Here is an 18,295-nt window from a genome sequence, read left to right as displayed (position 1 = left end):
CTCAAAGGTTGCTGTGATTGGCAGCGATGCTCCTGGTCCCATCCATCATCATCACCCACCTCGCTGTACCTTCGCTAGCGGACCTGACTTCCCAACTTTCCAGAAATCATCGGCCAGATGGCCCTCGCCAATGCTCGCTCGCTTTACACACCTGATATGAAGCTATCCGTCATCTGATAACGACCGAGCTCTGGCGGTCCCCCAGCTGGGGCCTCTGCTGCAGCACTGGGCACTGGCGGGTATCGAGGATGGGTGGCGGAGAGGTGCGGCACAGCCTGACTGCCCCTCTGATGGATTAGTGCCAGGCAAAGGGAGCTGGAGAGGGGGGGTGGGGGTTTCCCTCTAATAGGATTCACAGTCATTCAGTGGACCATGGAACAGGTGGAAGCAGAGAAAAGGGGCAGAAGGAAAAAAAGGTGTGTGTGTGGAAGGATGCAATACAAAGAGCTGGAGGGAAAACAAGAGAAAAGAAAATGGTGGAACTTAAAAAGTACACATTAAATGGAAAGCAGAGTTCTATTTGATATTACATATTTACATTGCCACGTTTCTTTTAAGATAGAAAGAGGAACTTATTGAATATACGAGCCACACCGCTAAGTGGTGGAAAACACATTATGCTAGCAGTATAACTAGCTTGTTGTGTGAATCATAACTACTCTCTCACTCTCTATTATAAGACAGAACAGACAAATGTGAAGGTCAAGACACGTACATACACCACAAGTAGAATGATACTATGTTGAATATATTAATTATGGAAAACTCAAGCAGGAGCGTTAGCTAACCTGCTAGCTAGCTCTGCATTCTAGACAGTAACTGACCGAACACCAGGGGATATTAAAGCTTGTGTTACGAGGTTAGACACAAAATGAGTTAAGGCCCTTAAGCTTTGTTAAAATATGTTTTTCCTGGAAATGACAAACTCCCAGATATCATAAAGAATACTTAACACCCTCAAACAGTAAAGTTTACTCATCTATTTTAATTTCTTGTTATTGTTACCATGAAGATGATAGTCTCGTTATTGTCACAAAACAGTTATTTATCTCCAATCACAATGTTTCAAACCTAACCTAACAAGCTCATTGATGCTCTCAAATGTAACCAGAACTAGGCCTTAGTTGTGTTTTCAATTTGGCTTGAAACAGATTATTTTTTGTAATGATTAGCAATAGCCTTGGTTGGATCAGAAAACTTGTTTTTGACCAAACATAAGCAGAGGAGAAAGGTCGTTCAGTAAGGGTATCACTGAATTGTGATTAACAAGCTTCAGCTGGCACATTTCAAATATTTAATCTTACATGTCAATAAGAACATATTTGATTGTCATGACTGCATTGTATGAAAAGTGTTTGACTGTAAATAAGAACTTTTTCAGCACTTAGATACAATACAACTTAATGTGTTAATAATATTTCAGTGCTAGGGTGACTGACAGGAGAAAAATGCCTTAATGGCTCGTGTTGGGCCTAATGTAGCAGTGTTTCCGACTTTACACATGCCAGTGCACAGCGAGGAAGCCTGGTAGCACAAAAAACAGTATACACACACACGCGCACACACACATATACGCGTACATTTGTGCTGCCACACACATAGATTCACACACATACACATTCACATAGCGGCAGTTCTCATTAGTGGAGTCAGTGTGCTCCAGGCGGGCAGAGCCCCTGCAGCAGTCTTCAGGAGTCAGAGGAGCCATTTGTCAGTGGAAAACAATTAGCGGGGAACGATCCGTTCCATTGGTTTTAATGAGTACAGCCGGGTCACTCTGCTCACAGCGGCAACACGCAAAGGTCATCAAAGGCTGAGAGCGACGCACAACCAAGTCTCAAACGTAGGCACAGGAAGGAACGTACAGCTCCTACACACAGAGACACAACTCTGTTCATTTTCACCTTTTTTTGTCTGCTACGAGCACACGCTTAAACACACATGTACCCACACGGCGATGCAATCAAAAGTAGACAAATGAACACATGCACCCTACCATCTCACCCCACACTCATCTATTTCTAACCCCTTTTAAGGGATCCATCTCCCTCCACATCATGGCAGACATTGAAAAGTCATCATGGTGAGTGAAGTCTTGTATCATAATAGGAGGTATGTGAGTATATGTGACCTTGGACAGTGTCTCCTTTATTATAATATACTGTATGTAATACATGCACCTGCTACATACATTAGTTATTATATTCTAGCTAAAACGTTTGAAGAGACATTTATTTTACATTTCAAAGGAGAATAATAGCATTAGGGTATCAGAAATGGGATTGCATTGATGTCGACCAAGTGCTGGCAATGTGGGATACAATACACATTCAGATATGGAAGGCAGTTCTGCTGTGTATCTGAATGCTTTATCTTTTCGAAGCATCTTGTCCTCGTCATCTCACACAAACTACAGGCACAGTAGTTAGACAAACAATCTGATTTCATCATGTTTTATGAGGAGAATTTATTCCACATTAATTTGATTGAACTATTCAATGGCTTTCATGTATTTCATGTTTCTTTTAAATATAAATCTCAACGCTGAGGTAATTAAGCACTGCTGAAGTATTTAATCCATTTATCTTCAGGTCAAGAATGATTGACCAGAACACGCAGGACTGACTCCATATTTAGGTTAATTGTGTTTGACCTGAAGCACATTAACCAAAACAGATAAATGACTGCCTCAGTTTCGTTTGTCTGTAGCATGAACATATTATACGTTACAGGAAAGTGTCAAGTCTGGTGATGCACACTCCATATTGTGCTGAAAACCGGACATGAAATCACAAATATTCTAAATCCAGGATTCTACCTCCTTCATTTAAATGTACGAACCCAAAGTAGAATAAAGTTCACTGGACACATGCCCAAATGTTGATTTAATAACAAGTGTATTGTATAGAGGAAAGCAATGAGTTATCTAGTTTGAAAAAAGTCATAAACACAAAAGTCTAAACTGCATTTGCATTTAACAACATATCAAATTTGCACAAGAGAAGAAGTTATTTGAATGACATTGAATGTTTGTGCACATTTACACACTATAAATAACAAACTGCAGCCTTTATCCTTTTTCTTACAGAGAACATCACTCTACTGTATATTGAACCTCTAAATATATTTTGTTTAATGCAGACATTTATTAATCAGTTCATTCTTTATCTTCAGAAATTGCTGTCTGTGGTTTATCATAAAACTGAGGAAGAAGATAGGCCCACACACTTGCTCAAATGCCACAAAAAGTTTGAATCCATCACAACGTTTCGGCCAGTTACGCTGTGATGTATTCAAACTTTTTGTGGAATTCGAGTAAGTGTGTGGGCCTATCGTCTTCCTCAGTCTGCTGATTTTGCACTGCTCTGCACCTACGTGTTGTGTGTATAACTACCCTCTTTTTCTGGGTCATCATAAGGCATTATTTTGAATGAAGCCAGTCTTTAATTACTCCGAGGCGATGACCTTCAACTCTGCTCACACAGATCAAGAACAGATGAGCTTGGCCCTCCATCGACTGATTTTATTGCTCTTGATTTTTCACTCAAAACAAATACCTAAAACCTCCATTAAGGTTTTTTTTGCTCTCTCCCTTTATCATAAACAAATAGAATGTGTATATGTGCTGTAAACCTACTGTATATAGTATAGTTTACATTTGATAGGCAAAAAGTGTTTCAAAGACTCTTTGTTTCACTTATCACTTGATCTTTAAATGTATTCATCTCCTTATCCCCACGCTTCATAAACAGCCACAGTTTGCTCTGTAGCAGCATTCAAACACAATAAGGAAATGTAAAGAGTTGAACGTTTCTACATCACAAAAAAAAAGACTCTTTGCGTCTTTGTGTAGCTTTGGTATGAAGACAGTGAAGGACTGACAGAGTGCAGTACAGTCATAGATAAAGAGACCACCAAAACGCACCTAGGTTCATACAGTGTTCACACAGGAAGGGGTTGTCCAACAATATTGTCACTTCACTGCCTTTAATGGGCACATTAAGTGAGCCGCGGCCATTAAGCAAAGAGCCCACCTGGAGGACGTGCAGCCCCCCGAGCCCTTCCCCCCAATTCCACACTGACAGCAGAGGCAAACGGGCTCTGTGAGAAAACTGTGACAAGTAAAATGGGGTAGAGGTGGGAGTTTGGGTGTTTAAAATGGGAAAGCCAAGCCCAACAAAGAAAGTATTTTATTTTGAATATAGTCTAATGAAGCTCTGTTTGTTTTTTTGAATTGGGATGTCCAGATGACTTTTAAAATGAGTTCAAGCTGAACAGAAGGCAGAGTGTGACAAAGCTTGTCTTTCAGATCATGTTTAAATAATATAATAAAACATTAATCATTTTTTATAAGAAATTCTGTTGAAAACATTCATTTTCTGTTTGTGCAATTAAAAACACAAATTAAAATATTGATGCAGTTTGACGCAGTGATTCTTCCTGCTTCATGAACCTTTTGAAGTACGTCTGGTTATGAAATTATAATATTATATTTTAATGGAGGAAAACATATTTTTGTTCAGCAGTTAAATAATTTAAATAATTTAAAAAGACTTAAATAAATGGATAATGGATAAGTACTTGATCATGGTTCAGTACTTTTAGTGCTGATTTTACAGGATATACCCTTACCCTTGCAACATACCCTTTATTGTTAATATTCTTAAATCACACTAAAAATCAGAAAATGTAATTTTGAATTGAAATGATGTCAATGAAAGAAACTATGTTGGTCTTGACACTCATAAGTAATGTGTAACTTGATCTGTAAGATGTAATGCAATCTCAGTCAAAAAGCATATGGTGTATACATCTAACTGTCTAACCTTCTTATTTATTTGTATGTATTATTTTGTAAGTGAATTGCAGTTAAACGTGCATGGTAAAATGTTGTTATAGTGATTATAGTAACTGAAAGAGCTTCCAATCTCACTCCTGCTTCTCCTGTCAGTTTCAACTGTACTGATGAATGTGGTGAAAAATGAAAGCATCTCGAAAGAAAGATTTCCAAGGAAAAGATTTGATAAAGGAAATATGATTCGTTACTGCTATTAAGTAAATAATATACTCAGATATTGCATTAAAAGTAATACAGGTTTCCAGTGAGCCATTTGTGTGTGTAGTGTGTGAAGTGTGTGTTGTTGTGTTGACACAGGAAGAATGATCATTAGGATGCACATGTCAGAGTTTTAAATCAAAAGTACTTTGGACATGATGTAAAGCATTTCTTTAGTGAAGACACCATGCTTGTGTCAAGTGTTTTAGTCTCTTGTGTCTAATTTTTCTCCCTTTTTTTTGCTCTCACACACAAACAATCGCATTGCACAGTTAATCAGCTAATGAAAGGACGTATCACCGCAGTCGGAACAATGTATTTAAAAGTGCTTCATGGTGATAATGTGGCTGAGTAATTAAGAGGAAATATCACGACTTTGGTGCCCACGGCCTTTAAAAAAAAAAGAGGGACATTTGAGCCTGAGACTACACACAGTTGGTCAGACCAATGGAGGAGCGGTGTGTGGTTAATGACATGCATCTATGATAAAAGAAACAGGTTCAGTACGCATGAACAGGTTTGCATGGGTTAATGTGTGTCATATTCTGCTGCTACGTATTACCTCGTATTATACATTCCATATTTGTGTGTTGTGTTATATACCCACTAATATTTTGACACAGTCGAGCTACAGTTGCAGAACAACCACAACTCGAGGAGTGAGACAAAGACGAGAGGGGGGAAGGAGTCAGACAAAGGGACCAAGAAGGAATAGAAAAGGAGAGATCTCAGTAATGACAAGTACTTCACAGCCAGATCCGACCTCCCTCCACCCACGCACCCCTGATGAGATAATTCCTTCTCCAAATTGCAATCAAAGCGCAGAAAAACACTTGAGGAGCAGGAGCCTTTTCAGCCATTAACTCGCCAGGTCCTGGGGCGCTGCTTTTTAAATATTACGTTTTTTGAATGTGTTGCATATTGTTTTTCCCCCTAATTATTATTCCTATTCCTCTTTGTCTACAATTTTCCATTAACGCTGTTTGGGAGGTATTAATATTCAAGCTTTGACAAAAGAATATTGGAAAGTTTGCGCACTTAAATCACTCTCCCTTTGTGTATCAACTCATATGACCTTGCTAGACTTTGATTGACAAAAGAGCACAATCAGCTGCTGTATTCTGGATGTTTTCTACTGGTTACTGTCTCACACTAAGGACAAAAACAAATTATGTTGGGGCGTCGGTGGCCAAGTGGTTAGTTTTCACACCACATGTACAGAGGATGGATTCCTCAAAGCGGAAGGCGCAGGTTTGAATCCAATGTGTGGCTCCTTTCCTGTACTACATTCCCCACTCTCTCCCCAATGTCAAACTCTATCTCTCCAAAAAAGCCTCAAAAAATTAATCAATTAAATAAAAAATAAAACAATTATGAGTGCTCATTAGACTGTTGGAAAAACCATCATGACCAAATATAACCAGTAGAGAGCTGAGATCATTAAGGACGATCCTTCATGAATGTCTTCATGTAGGTTAGGTAAAAATAGGAAGAAAAAAAACCCCCGGTCTGTGGCCTTCTAAGAAACATAAAACTACTCCTTTGGGATAATGTGGTGGCTCATTTCGACCTCATTGTGACCCGCCTGTAGAACCCCACGCAGGACTTGAAAGACCTTGAATGACGGAGAAAAGAAAGCGCAGTCCTCGGCTGCAGATTGGGTGTCAAGTGGCTCTATTTGTCATAATTATGTGGTTGTAAAGGGAAAGTCTAGAAAAGGTCTAATCAATCTGATTTAATTAAGTGCAGTCAGTCATTTGAAATGAGCAGAATAGAATTAATAAGCACATTGTAAATTTGCATTTAAACCCATGTAATTATGCCAATTCAGTGGCCTCTCAAGCACACTCACTTTTTTTTCCCCCAAAGAGCAGAAAAGAAGCAGAAATCATTTTTCATTTTCCTTTATTTGATTCTGCATCAATAAGCGGTTAAAGGACGTGACTTAAAACATTTAAATACCATGCTTACTTTATTTTATCAAATCGTATGAACATGTCTGCTGGTATCCTGATGATGGGTTGGATTAGGTCATAACATGTTAATATTGATGCTTAAACACAAAGTTTATCAGAATTATGCATGGAAACATTGACATTTCTGTCAATATGCTGCAGTCAAGAATAAATGTTGTCCCCAAAGGTTACAGCTTTGAATCATTCAGTTTGACAGACGTAATTTTACAAGAGAATATCGCTTTAATTTCCCCTTCACCATTCACCTCAGGCTAAATCACTTCTACTCAAATTCAATTATTTGAAATAGTCATTTTCAGTTTATCTGTTCAGTTTTCTCCATATATTTCATAACAAGTGCTACGGTAACTAAAAGCAGTGTCTTTGCTGTACAGCAATAGAATAGAATAATCTTTATTGTCTAACCAGAGGAGGGAATGACCGCCAACAATAATGATTAAAGTTCCTCAAAACCTTAAAATCAAAGTAAATCTCTACCGCTATACTTCGCTCTGTGGACCAGCTCAATCTGCTCGGTTCCAATGTGTCCCCTCCCTCGGATGACAGTTCAGTATTAAAACATAAGATTCCATCAAGTGGCTCTCGTCCAAACACCAACGAAGAATCTAAAAGTCACTGCTGTAGCCAATCAGGCAGGAAGGCCCGCCCCCTCTCTTGCAAAACAGCCATGCAATACAACCTATCAGGAGACAGTGTTGCCGTAACAATAGAGAGAAATAAGAACATATTTGGACCAATCCATGTAGAGGTCTTTGATGGGAAGTTGAGGTAGAAGAAGGAGGTCTTGACTTTTAACACCACCGAGGATCAGTATGTGGATGAAACACTTGCTGAGTTTGACGACTAGATGATGGGAATCAGTCATTGGTTGGCTGGATTGTGGACTTGCCGACATACTGACTGATTGACAAGGTGAATGACAAGGTGACTGTTTATGTGTTGGGTCTCGCATGGATGAATTCTTTGAGATTCACTGAAGCGTTTCCTCGAGAGAAGGCCGGGCACAAGGACAATCTCTGTGACTTTTCTGTTGACCTGTTCTCATTGGAATATTCTCTGCAGGAAACGACAAACAGCATCTTTAGAAAGTGTTAATCACTGAAAAATATATTTCACACAGTGCTACATTTCAGACGAATCCTTTGTATACGATTAAACAGTCTTATACTTGCCTTTATTGCTGCTTTATTTGAAACCCTTTATCACGCATATTCCCTCACAGTGCAAAGCATGTCAAACATAATTTGACATGCTGTGTAAAGAAATAAAGGCACAAAAATAAACATCAGAGCCTTGCCGACGGAGCTTACCTGCCATGGAAACAGCTGAAATGTACCACCTCCCACAACCCTTTGTTCTATTTACGTTTCAAATTCCACTTGAGCGACTCCACCTCTCCCACTGAAAAACCATATGTGCACAATTCAGGGCCCTGCTCTAAACACATATTACACTTTCCATCACAAGCAGCACTGCACATCTGTCTTTTAACTAGGAACAGCTGAGAAGGATGGATTTTCTTTTTTTTAACAGAAAGCACTTGTGTGTATGTGAGGAAGATAGAGAGATTGAAAGAGAGGCGAGCGACTCTGTCCATGAAAAGATGCCTGCAGAGGATTTACTGTATCTTACACATCTATGTCTTTTCTCTCTCTCTCAGACTGCCGCCTTGCATTTGGAGATTTCCCAGGCGGGCGTAGAGTCATTTCCAAGCAGCTTCCTCCATCTTGCCGCTAATCAACAAAGTTAATTTGTTTCCCAGTTTATTTTTTATGAATCCTCCAGCTACCACACTTCTGAATTTCCACAATATATTTCTCCAGCTAACTGGCGACAAGCTCCGTTCATTTATCAGATCCACACAGCCGGCTTATTACAAGAGTCCTCTTATCTGTCATATTTCCTTCCAGTAGCGCTGCAGTGGTTACAAATGGGACTTAGTCTATCTGGCTAGGAGCTGATGAGCGGGGAAATGAAATTATTGCGATTAGATCTGACCCATATGCTGGAGTGCTGGGAGTGTGTGTCGCTGCATGTGTGTCGCTTTGGCAGAGGTAGAGCTACTTTATTATGTTTGTGTGGTTCACACTGTGGTGGGTGGTAGCGGCTATAGCAGCTTGATTAAGGCATTAGGCAGTGCTAGCATCAATGAAGGTGGGTGATAACAAGCAGATCTTTTTCTTTGGTAATATTGGGTGAAGTTCAGCGTTTGTATTGCCATTTTGAGTCTTTAATTTCTCCTCTCTTCCCTGGCTCTCTCTCTCACACACACACACCCTCCTTTTCTGTCTCTCACCTTCTTTGCTCTTTCTGTGAATAAATGAGCAGCTAGCCCAGGCCAAGGTTTAGCGCTTCCATCTAGCATGCCGTCTGACTGCCAATCAGTTGACTCATCTTCTCGTGTGTAGAAAACAAACAGGAGGGCACCGATGCAAGCCAACAGGCGGCAATCCAAATCCTGAACCAACAGAGTAAATAGTGGGCCGTGTTCTGCCACAATCCTACAACAGTGAGAGAAATAAATGGATTCAATAGATGTAACCAAAAGATGTGACATAAACGATTCAAAGAAGATCCCACTCAGGGGTTTTCAAAAAGAATGATGCGTTACTAAAGGTATCTCCAGGGAGGGGCTGAAATAATGCTTAAAAATGTTCTTTTTAAAAGATAAGGGATCTTCATTGTCGTATTGAATGCAATGCTTCTAGTTTTAGAATAGAATAGAACAGATGTTTATTGCCATTTGCACAGGTACAGGACAGTACAGGTATATATTGGAATTTTTGTGCGTTTCTCCCTGAGTCAGCTTCTACAAAAAAGTTAAAGTTATATATAAAATAGAATAGCATTATAAGAAAAGAAAAGTACAAATAAAAAAAATAAAAAATAAGTTGTAGTAACAGCTAAGTAAATTAAAATAAACTGTACAGAAGCTATTCACTGTATTAAAGCAAAGATATAATACAAAAAAAATAACAAAGGGGAATGAAATGAAGAGACAGCTCAAAGAGCCAACTCATTCACAAACCAAAAAGCAATAGTTGGTTAAAAAGTGGAGTTTTTTCTCCATACAAGACAGAGAGACAGGGTTTCCTCTTTGCATGTTATCTCGTTGTAATTGTCTGCATCTAGCTGAATTGAACTTTTTTAGCCCCTCAAAGCAATTGCCTGTAACGGCTTCAACCAAAAATGCTAGTCCTGTAACGCAAACATGTGCTAACCTGATTGAAGAGAGGGAGTGGGGCTGAACAAAGTCACGACACAAGAGAAATAAAAAACACTTTCTTATTGTTACACAAGCTGCCATTCTAAAGCACACAATCACAAACAATATATATTATAGAGTTCATTAAACTGAGTACATTTGAAACAGTTAGAGCTTTAAAAATGACAAACTTTTGTGTTACAAGGTGCTGATCCTGTGACTGTCATGATGTGGGAGCTGTCCGTGGTACTCCGGTATATGACTCCTCCTCATTACCTGTTGTGTCACATTACAGAATTTCATTAAACCTTTTAACAGTTCATCCTGCCAACACTGTCGGTAACGTTAGCTGTAAACGCTGTAGGCTATTACACTGACAGACAGTCCCATGACGTGCACCCCGAACTGTGTATATAATAAAATCCTATATATTAAAAATAAAATCTGACAGGCATGTTTTGTAAAACTATTTTTCATGTTAACACACTCTCACACATTTCCATCTCATCTCCTTTAAAGGTAACATAAAAGTACATAAATAGCTCATTGACAAAAAAATAATCCAAAGTCTGTTCATATAAAATCAAAGCATTTACAACTACAGCACTTTTTTTTCCATCATTTCCACTATATTCACCAAACCCTTCATTGTTACAGTGACAACAGTTCATGCAACATAAGTGGGCATTTGATTTCTCGGACTGGTTGTTCTCATCTTTGACTTCTCTGCGATGGCCTTAATGCTGCTGCACTCGTTTCATTAGCATCAAGGTCGTGGAGAGGGCTAGCTGAGGTCACTCAAATACAGCCTGTTTCTACACTTATGGGGCCACAAGGCATGTAAGTAGTGAACAGATGAGCCATTAATATTTGAAACCATTTTGACAACCATTAGGCTTGTTCAGTATGTTTATGTGTGTGACTGCGTGTGTGTTTTATTCTGTCTGGCAAGTATTAATAGGTAAGTGACTGTTAAGTAAATCAAATGCAGCAGTGAGGTTTGTACAAAAAAAGATTCCTCGATGCATGGAAAAGTCACTGTTATGAGTTCTGTTGTGTCCATATGGGACTCTGACCTGATTATTTTTTTCTGTTTTTTTTTTTACATTCTTAAACAGTCCCTGAGTATCAGATTCAGTTTCTGAAAGGATCATATATTTTACGTGAGTGTGTGTGTGTGCGCCTTCATGCTTCCTAGTGTGAATGTGCAGTGCAGATTAGTGTTGCTTGGCCTCTAAGTGAGCACATCTGCAGTGAAGGCTCGACATCTGGATCTCACATGTACTCTCCCACTGAAAGAAGGCAGAGAGGAGAGAAAATAAGAGGAGTGAGAGAAGTGAGGGATTACAAGTATTTCTTTTAAGACTGATTTCCCCCAAACCCATCTTCTCTCTCTCTCTTTCCTTTCATATCACACTTCTTCTCACATCCTTTTGTTTTCTCACATTAGCATCTATCATATAACCAATATAATCTTAAGGACAAATTTGAGTTATTACATGTCAACTTTAGATGATTTCCAAGCTCCAGCTCCAATCAATACGACATCCTACCAAATTTCAGAGTCTCACTTTCATATTTCGAGATCCATGACAAAGATTTTCTGGAGCTTCCAAACAGATTTATAATTTCTTGTCCACGTTGGTGTAAAACTTTATGTAAGAAGTTTACCATGGAAGGAACATTTGAAAAAATGTGATATGTGATTTTCATTTCACCTAGATGTTAGTTGTTGTTCTTTTGCTGTTCTTAGATTGCTTGTTTGATTTATTGATCCATGTGAACTTTTTTATTTATTCATGTGCTGTCAATAAAAAAATCCCAAACATTCTTTGGATTTTGTTCTAACATAGGAGCTCATTCACTCAATCGTGAACAGATTTCAGTCCCCTCAAATACTTAACAGACACAAAGACACACACACACACACACACACACACACACACACACACACACACACACACACACACACAACACACACACACACACACACACACACACACACACACACACACACACACACACACACACACACACACACACACACACACACACACACAGTGCCCAGCTTGGATGGCAGCCTTTCAGCTGGGCTGATTTAGCGGTCACAGAGTCAAGCTCTGTGCGCTCTGGGACAGACAGTTGGTCATTGAGCCTGTCCAAGACCCATTAAGCCTTCTCACCCAAAACAGATGTCAGAACACAGTCCATATAAACTTAGAGAACACACACACTCACACACAACTATAAACACTTGGGGATGCCTACCTGGGATATATTTGTTATTTAATGTCTGTTTTTTGATAATTTTCTTCTTTTTAAACATTGCAAAAAAATTTTTTGATTCATCCAGGGGTATTCTTAAATTTGTTTTCGGGTTAATATATATGTATGGGAGGTGGGCGTCGGTTTTGTGGTTAATTTGTAACAAATGTTTCATGTCATGTACGTCTTTGTAACCTGCTACTGGATCCCTCGGGATCAATAAAGTATCTATCTATCGATCTATCTATTTCTTAAACAGAAAATAACAATTGCAGAACATGTATAAAGAAATCATCTTCATCTTCAAGTGACAAATATGTAAAATGTAATGTTCAGGCACTTTGAATTTGTCTTCATATTTACAGGTTGGATATATTTTTTGTCTTGTTGAACATCTCATGTAGAATATTACAGTGAAGAAATGTGTCCGCTCTGCTGATATTTGTTGTTTCAGTCTCTACTCTACTTAAGTTTAACTTAACCTTAACTGTGCCTGGAAAAAGTCTGAAGGGCATTTGGTTTCTCTGTCCTTTTCCTTCCCCTCTTTCTCTCTGCTTTTCTTTGATCATGATACAAGTACATTCACTTCAAAAACTCCCCAGGCCTTCTCTCCCCTCTCCTTCTCCCTCTGCCCCCCCCCCCCCTCCTCTCTTGCCACCATCTATTAGATGACAAGGGACCAGTTCAGAGTCCGTATCAAAGCCCATCTGGGTTTGAAGTCTGTCCTTCTCTGCCTTCCAGTCATCCTCTAGAGTCAGTGTACAGCCGCCCATGACCTCTCCAGTGTGTGGTGCTCCCAGTCCGTGTGACTTTAGAGGGATTCAGGGACTGAGACAGCCTGGAGGAGGGCGAGTAGATAGAGCATGACCTGACTCCATGCTGCTCAATCCTTTATGTTAGAAGGCTGCTAATGGGAAAACAACTAGCAAGTTATACAGGAAAAGAAAATTATTTTTATGGTGCATGTCTCCCACTCTTAAGGGATGCAAATTCATTATTATTCGATTGGCTGACTGGACTGTGAGTAATCATAAAATCGATTTATTTTTGTTTTTGACAATTATCGTCAAATGAGGGAAAGCAGCTTTGAGTCTATGAAGCAGTAACGCTCAGAATGGCGCTGTTTTCTATCTGACATAAAAGGTGCACCACTTCTCTGAAGCAGGATCTAAAAAGGTTCCTCTAAACAAGGTTCTAGGAACTTAAATAGTTCATATAGTTCCTGGGGTGCGGAATCAATAAAAAAGGGGGAGGGTTCCAACAGTTCCTAGAAACATAAATAAATTCCTGAGCTCCGAAAACGCCTATAGATACATATCACTGTTGTATCCCAGGTGGTCATATCACTTTTTTTACTACTTTTAAAATAGTTTTTTATCACTGTTACATATTTCATTGTATCATCGTGTAAGCTTGTTTGCAACAGCACTAAAAATGGTGTGATGGGAGCATCAGTATGTCTTCCTCCATTTACTAACAGACACTTTCTCTCATGACTGCAAACGACATTTTACAGTCTGGTGTGACACCATCCCATTAGCCCTTGTCTTGTCCCCCAGAGCACACACATCACACACTTAATAAAACATTAGCTAGCTGCCAGCCCTGCTGAAATGGATAGCTGATGGATTTACAGTTTCACACAACTGCTCCAATGAAAGGACCTCCCCCCCTCACACACACACACACACACACACACACACACACACACCTTTTTTTGGAGCTCCTTTCTTTTTCCCCCTAAGTAGCCCCTTTGCGACCCTCCTCCAGCTGTTTAAAGTACAGCTCCATCTGAGAAAAGGGCCAGAGGGGGAGGGGAATGGAGGGCATCTCTTTCCCCAATTCCCCTGCTAAACATATCCACATAATTCCACCCTCCTTAAATGTCTTCACCTGAAGCCTCAGCTAATATGCTAATAGCTAATCAGGGGCTCAGGAACATTTTCTACAACAGTGAAAAAAGCCCAAGAAGTTAAATGATTGATTTATTCTACTTTGTATGGCATCCTTAACATTGACTCGTTGTGTATTTTTAATTGGAGTTATGTGAGCTGAAATGAATGGCCTTTTATGGACATGCTGTCTCACAATTTCACGATATCTGTCGGCTCTTCTTTCATGTCTCTGTTGTTTCCGAGGTCTTTGCCTTTCCAGCCTTATTCAGATCATTCTATTGAGTTTGACAGAATCCCTGTTACCCTCATGCTTACACAACACAAACTCATGACCCCTGTCAGCATGAGGAGAAATGCCAAAAGAAGACAGATGACTGCATTTGTGGAAATGACACAGAACAGCTACTTTCTCCTCATACCTATTCCCTTTTAAGGCGCTTGCGGCTGTGAGAAGCTCGGCTACATATAAATTCACAGGGCTCCACCTCCGTTCTTAGTCCCCCTTCTCAACCCTGTGGTTCCTGGCAGCATGCTTTTGACGACAAGACCATTCCTTGTTGGCTGACTGCGTGCTGTGGATGGAGTGAGTGCAATTGATCATAGGCATCTGCAACAAGAGTAGGTTAGCCTGCCAGAGGAGCTGTAAAAGAGGCAGAAAACTGCCAGCGGACTCTTCTAAACATAAATCCAAATCCTTGACTCTAAATCCTCCATGATGAATGTTTTACTTAAAGGAGAGGTTTTTTTTTGTAAGAACTCAAATGATAAAGAGTTTTTGAACCTGTAATTGAACTCCTGTCAGAAATGAACACACCAACAGGGGCATACAGTGAAGGCATTTAAAGTGGAAGTTGAAAAATATCTCATTCAAACCCTGAAGGCATCAAAAGAGCACACATACAACCAGGTCTGCAAGAAGATGTCTCGACATCGCAGTGAAGTCAAAAGGCAGAGACCTTTGTTTTGCCTGAGTGATCACAGTGGATTTCGAGATGTGGGAGTTGCCCATCAAGTCAGACGAGTAGATAGGACACTGACAGGCAGCAAGGTAAAGACGCAGGGGAGCCTAGACCAGCAATTAGCACAGATTGATTTAGGTTGAGGAGCCACCCACGTCCACATCTTGTCAGTTTCAAAGTCGAGGCCAGCAGCTGTGAGAAGCACCAGGTTAATTAGCGGTGTGTGGATCTGTTCCAGTGTGTGCGCTGTGTGCTAATGTAACTCTCCTCTGCTTTGTGGAGTGTGTGTGGCCAAATATGTGGGTTAAATCAAACACATTACTAAAGCCACCCCCCTGAAGATCTAACCCCCAGATATGAAAACCGGCATGTAGAAAGTTGCATCATCTGCATACAGTTTGCTCCATTGTTCTTAACCACTCACCATATTCACTTGGCGGCCATTTTCCTCTGACATGATTCTCAGGTTGGAAAGCACAGTATAAGTACAAGGCTACCGATGAATAATCTTTCAAGTTTTAACAACATATTTGACAACTTATTAGCTATAAAGTCATGGAAAAGCTGACACTGCTATTTAACAATTTCAGATCTTTTATTACCATTTAAAAGTGTTCACTTTAAACTTCTTTTTTTTTCATTCTGAGCATTTATTGATGTGTCCAAGGTGTGGGTTGATGTTACATTACTACATTACTAGCAAATTACATTTGTAATCTTATTGTTTAACACTTCTAAATTGGAATTTTAGCTATAAATAGTTTAGTAATAAAGGTAGGTGTTTTATAACGCAGCAAATGAGTTATCAATTAATATATGTTTTCTTTCCAATTAAAAAATACCAATATGTCAGACAACCTGGAACACAACAATGCAACATTATAACAGCATAATAAGCCTCCCCATCTTGAGTGTGACATCAGAGGAAAATGGAGATTATGTCAATGGTCAATTGGTTGATTAGACTGTCTCCACCACAACGTTAGATATGGCCTTACGTGCACAGCTAGAGATAAGACACAAACACCAAGCCTATAATCACAGCTTTGTACAAAAGTGTGTGTGTGTGTGTGTGTGTGTGTGTGTGTGTGTGTGTGTGTGTGTGTGTGTGTGCTCATCATCAAGGCTCTCTTTCTCTCTGCAGTGCCTGGCTTCTCATCCTTGGCGATTAAAAGGTACCAATTGTGGTTGTCATTAATCAGCATGTCCACTTGGCAGTACCCAATTCATATCTGTCAAATGCAATGGGCAGAAAGTAATAGGTCACCAATTATACACAGGGAGCCTTGTAAGGCTTCAGAGATGGTGGGTTTAAACAGAGCACACACTGAGCCACACAGAGACACAAGCACAAATACAGAAACACACACTCTCACCGAGGAACCACACACCTTCCATTTCTCTGCCGATTAGAGGTTTGACAGGACCTGGGGTGAAGGGAAAGGGGAGCGATGGGAGAGGAGGGTTAGCAAGCGGCGAGGAGATGAGAGAGGGAGAGCTTCAAGTTCTTCAACCAAAAAGCTGCTAAAATGAAACAAGGTGTGCCCCCCCCACACACACACACACACACACACACAGCTAAGCGCTGTAGCTCTCTCCAAACAGCTGTTGAACTGGAGCTAGAAGTAAAGAACCTCAAGAGTCATTCTTCTAAAGCTGAAGAAAAATTCCTTCATGAGATAATAAAAACAAATGAACATTCTCAGTCTGTTGAGTCAAGGGTCAAAGACTCCTCTGTCATGGACACAAATGTGTAAAAAGGAACAATTCCAAAAATGGGATTGACAACATGTTTTCGTTTTCAAATAACAAGCAGAACCATGTAGTGAGGCATGTAAAACACACACGCACACTGTGCTGTTCAACAAAAACACACTCTAATGTGATGCAACTCCCACATATGTGTTGAATTCAGCATGTGGGACAAAGATTTGAATGATATAATTGCCACCAGATGTAAGGGCCTGTCGAGCAGCAAGTTCTGGTTTCTAAATAAACACGCTTTTATGACTCATAGCTTCATAGTAGTGACAGAGCTCCGGTTTCCCCTGTTGAAACACAAATAAATAATCAAACGCACCCCCTCAGCGTTCCACCATTACCATATTCTTCTTGGCAACTCTTGCAAAAGAGTGCATGGTTCATATTAGCCCGAAAGAAAAGAGTGGAAATATTCATCCGTCTCTCCAAATATGGTTCTACGTTTCTTTTTCTTTACCTCCTGTAAAACAACATTTCTAACGTCACAGAATCTTAGGTAGATGCTTCTAAATTGGGAGATTTATTCAAGGTTTGACAATTAGCAGGCAATTGGGTTGGACAAGATTTACAAGCTCCGGTATTGTGATGTTTTATTTTATTCTTACCATATCTCTTCTGAAAAGAATCATTTGAACAACAGTTTTTCAAAACCTGAACTTCAGCTTGGAAGTGCAATTTTTCTAAGCAGTTCTAATTCCTGCACACAGAAAAAAAACCCAGACCTATTAAAATGTGACGTTCAGTCTGAACTTTGCACCAACTATGTCTCCTCATCTCTCCAAACATTTCGCAGATTTAATTAAAAAACCTTGATGGTTTGCTGTGAACAGGGGAAGAATCCACCTTTTAAAAGAAGTCCACTGTATATAAATAATACAAGCTTACAACCTACATGTTTATTTTTTTCAGCGAGAAAACTTATCTGCAGCACCTAGAACTTCTCACTAGCCTTAATGTGTTAGCAGTCAGTCCTTTTTGGGGTCCAGAGAAAATCCTTAAGACTTTTTTCTCTCGCCACGTGTCAGCAATTGATTTAAATAATAGATGGCCAAATTATAGGGATTCTGCAGAAGCAGACAGGTTAATAGCATGCACAGAGACAGGATAATACGTGTGAAAGGGTGTGTGTACTGTATGTGTGTGTGTGTGTGTGTGTGTGTGTGTGTGTGTGTGTGTGT

The 18,295-nt window shown here is 39.8% G+C and overlaps 1 long non-coding RNA gene across 1 annotated transcript in view; it reads right to left on the bottom strand.

The window, feature by feature from the left end:
* Positions 1–6,964: 6,964 nt before the first annotated feature.
* Positions 6,965–18,295, bottom strand: part of LOC114921321 (uncharacterized) — an 18,915-nt gene continuing 7,584 nt past the window's right edge. Inside the window, exons 2-4 of the long non-coding RNA XR_010664712.1 lie at positions 10,429–10,513; positions 9,329–9,533; positions 6,965–8,088 (exon numbers count right to left, since the gene is read on the bottom strand). This is a non-coding gene — a long non-coding RNA (uncharacterized lncRNA). The remainder of the gene's footprint in view (positions 8,089–9,328; positions 9,534–10,428; positions 10,514–18,295) is intronic.

This window comes from Labrus bergylta, chromosome 19 (assembly GCF_963930695.1).
Source record: "Labrus bergylta chromosome 19, fLabBer1.1, whole genome shotgun sequence".
Taxonomy (NCBI): Eukaryota; Metazoa; Chordata; class Actinopteri; order Labriformes; family Labridae; genus Labrus; species Labrus bergylta.
Note: the sequence above shows the minus strand (reverse complement) of the source record. Positions and strands in the feature narration are given on the sequence as shown.